Source organism: Melanerpes formicivorus, unplaced genomic scaffold, assembly GCF_026170545.1.
Source record: "Melanerpes formicivorus ecotype bairdi unplaced genomic scaffold, bMelFor1.0.p_v2 SCAF_209, whole genome shotgun sequence".
NCBI lineage: Eukaryota > Metazoa > Chordata > Aves > Piciformes > Picidae > Melanerpes > Melanerpes formicivorus.
Genome location: NW_027142561.1, coordinates 336850 through 340510, shown reverse-complemented (window position 1 = coordinate 340510; position 3661 = coordinate 336850). Strand labels below are relative to the sequence as shown.

Here is a 3661-nt window from a genome sequence, read left to right as displayed (position 1 = left end):
AGCACAGAAAGCAATCCCTTTCATTCAGCATGGCCTTCCCCCTACAAGGTGGAGCTCAGCACCACCAAATCTGATGGCAGCCAGTCCTTCCCCTTCAAGTTCTCCAATGCGATGCCAGGCTCTGCTTTGAGCAAGCCTTTGAGGATGCCAAGAAGAAGCTGGGTAAGAGCAGGGGCCGGGGGAGTGGATGTGGCAGTGGGCTCAGCATCACAAGCCAGGCTAGGCAGGCCTCCATCCATCTCACTTCCTCATCCTCCAAAGTTGTTTTTTTCCCAGCTTCCAGCAAAATCTGCCTGGACCCAGAGTTCCTCAAGGCCATCCCCACCATGAAGATGAGGAGCGGGATGCAGGTACTTGGTGCTGATGCCTGGGTTCAAGCATCCTACAGGACCTGCAAGTCCCTCCTGGAGGTGGTCAAGGCCAGGTTGGGTGAGGGCTTGAGCCACCTTAGAACGTCAAAAGAGGAGAGATGTGGAGGTGGTGGAGCTGGTGCAGAGGAGGGCAGGGAAGCTGGGGAAGGGCCTGGTGAACTAATGTGATGGAGATGGACTGAGGGAGCTGTGGATGGTTAGTTTGGAGAAGAGGAGGCAGAGGAGGAACCTCACTGCTCTTCACAGCTCCCTGAAAGGACATTGTGGAGAGGCTGGGGGTGGTTTCTTAGAGGAAATGAAGTGATAGAACCAAGAGGGAATGGATCGGATAGGATAGGATAGAATGGAATAGGATGGAATAGAACGGAGTAGAATAGACCAGGTTGGAAAAGACCTTTGAGATCTTGAAGTGATCGTGTCCAGAGAAGGGGTTGAAAGCTGGTGAGGAGTTTGGGGCACCAGCCATATGAGGAGAATCTGAGGGAGCTGGGGTTGATTAGCCTGGAGAAGAGGAGGCTCTGAGGAGCCTCTTATTGCTGTCCAGAACTACCCGAAAGGAGATTATAGGCAGGTGGGCATTGGTGTCTTGTCCCAGGTAACCAGCACCAGGATAGCAGTGCAAGAAGCAATCCCTGTCCTACAGCATGGCCTTCCCCCTACAAGGTGGATCTCAGCGCCACCAAAACTGATGGCATCCAGTCCTTCCCCCTCCAGTTCCCCAAGCCCAATGCCCTGCTCAGCTGAAAGAAGCCTTTGAGGATGCCAAGAAGAAGCTGGGTAAGAGCAGGTACTGGGGGAGTGGATGTGGCAGTGGGCTCAGCATCACAAGCCAGGCTAGGCAGGCCTCCATCCATCTCACTTCCTCATTCTCCAATGTGTTTTTTTTTCCCATCTTCCAGCAAAAACTGCCTGGACCCAGAGTTCCTCAAGGCCATCCCCACCATGAAGATGAGGAATGGGATGCAGGCACTTGGTGCTGGTGCTTGGGTTCAAGCATCCTACAGGGCCGGCAAGTCCCTCCTGGAGGTGGTCAAGGCCAGGTTGGTTGAGGCCTTGAGCCACCTTAGAACATCAATAGAGGAGAGATGTGGAGGTGCAGGAGCCCGTGCAGAGGAGGGCAGGGAAACTGGGGAAGGGCCTGGTGAACTAATGTGATGGAGATGGACTGAGGGAGCTGTGGATGGTTAGTTTGGAGAAGAGGAGGCAGAGGGGGAACCTCACTGCTCTTCACAGCTCCCTGAAAGGACACTGTGGAGAGGCTGGGGGTGGTCTCTTCTCACAGGTGATGAAGTGATAGTACGAAGAGGGAATGAATAGAATAGAATAGAATAGAATGGTTTAGACTAGACTAGAACTAACCAGATTGAAAAAGACCTTTGAGATCATGAAATCAATGTGTCCCGATAAGGGCAAGAGTGCTGGTGAGGACTTCAGAGCACAGGCCCTTGAGGAGAGACTGAGGGAGCTGTGGGTTCTTAGCCGAGAGAAGAGGAGGAGAACAAATCTGATGGGGATTGACTGAGGGAGCTGTGGATGGTTACTTTGGAGAAGAGGAGGTGGAGGAGGGACCTCACTGCTCTTCACAGCTACCTGAAATGACATTGTGGAGATGTTGGGGGTGGTCTCTTCTCACAGGTTATGAACTGATAGAACCAAGAGTGAATGAATAGCATAGAGCAGAGTAGTCTAGACTAGACTAGACTAGAATAGAGCTAACTAGGTTGGCAAGGACCTTTGAGATCATGAAGTCACCGTGTCCAGAGGAGGGCAAGAAATCTGGTGAGGGATTTGGAGCAGCAGCTCTATGAGGAGAATCTGAGGGAGCTGGGGTTGATTAGCTGAGAGAAGAGGAGGTTCAGGGGAGCCCCTTATTGCTGTCTAGAACTGCCCGAATTTGGGTTGTAACCAGGTGGGGGCTGGAGTCTCGTCCCAGGTAACCAGCACCAGGATAGCAGCACAAGATGCAATCCCTGTCCTTCAGCATGGCCTTCCCCCAACCAGGTGCATCTGAGCTCTACCTAAGCTGTTGGCACCCACTCCTTCCACTTCGAGTTCCCCAAGCCCAATGCCCTGCTCAGCTCGGAGAAGCCTTTGCGGATGCCAAGAAGAAGCTGGGTAAGAGCAGGGACCGGGGGAGTGGATGTGGCAGTGGGCTCAGCATCACAAGCCAGAATAGGCAAGGCCTCCATCCCTCCAGCACCATAGAGCACCAGCTCTATGAGGAGACTCTGAGGGAGCTGGGGTTGATTAGCCTGGAGAAGAGGAGGTTCAGGGGAGCCCCTTATTGCTGTCTAGAACTGCCCGAATTTGGGTTGTAACCAGGTGGGGGCTGGTGTCTCGTCCCACGTAACCAGCACCAGGATAGCAGCACAAGATGCAATCCCTGTCCTTCAGCATGGCCTTCCCCCAACCAGGTGCATCTGAGCTCTACCTAAGCTGTTGGCACCCACTCCTTCCACTTCGAGTTCCCCAAGCCCAATGCCCTGCTCAGCTCGGAGAAGCCTTTGCGGATGCCAAGAAGAAGCTGGGTAAGAGCAGGGACCGGGGGAGTGGATGTGGCAGTGGGCTCAGCATCACAAGCCAGAATAGGCAAGGCCTCCATCCCTCCAGCACCATAGAGCACCAGCTCTATGAGGAGACTCTGAGGGAGCTGGGGTTGATTAGCCTGGAGAAGAGGAGGTTCAGGGGAGCCCCTTATTGCTGTCTAGAACTGCCCGAATTTGGGTTGTAACCAGGTGGGGGCTGGTGTCTCGTCCCACGTAACCAGCACCAGGATAGCAGCACAAGATGCAATCCCTGTCCTTCAGCATGGCCTTCCCCCAACCAGGTGCATCTGAGCTCTACCTAAGCTGTTGGCACCCACTCCTTCCACTTCGAGTTCCCCAAGCCCAATGCCCTGCTCAGCTCGGAGAAGCCTTTGCGGATGCCAAGAAGAAGCTGGGTAAGAGCAGGGACCGGGGGAGTGGATGTGGCCGTGGGCTCAGCATCACAAGCCAGGCTAGGCAGGCCTCCATCCATCTCATTTCCTCATTCTCCAAAGTTGTTTTTTTCCCAGCTTCCAGCAAAAACTGCCTGGACCCAGAGTTCCTCAAGGCCATCCCCACCATGAACATGAAGAGCGGGATGCAGGTACTTTGTGCTGGTGCCTGGGTTCAAGCATCCTACAGGACCTGCAAGTCCCTCCCTTGAGGTGGTCAAGGCCAGGATGGTTGAGGCCTTGAGCCACCTTAGAACCTCAATAGAGGAGAGATGTGGAGGTTCAGGAGCCGGTGCAGAGGAGGGCAGGGAAG

The 3661-nt window shown here is 54.2% G+C and overlaps 1 long non-coding RNA gene across 1 annotated transcript; it reads left to right on the top strand.

The window, feature by feature from the left end:
• Positions 1 to 1314: 1314 nt before the first annotated feature.
• Positions 1315 to 3271, top strand: LOC137457907 (uncharacterized). Its single transcript, XR_010991481.1, has 4 exons — positions 1315 to 1411; positions 2373 to 2486; positions 2786 to 2899; positions 3199 to 3271. It is a non-coding gene; the product is annotated as an uncharacterized lncRNA (long non-coding RNA).
• The last annotated feature ends 390 nt before the right edge of the window (positions 3272 to 3661 follow it).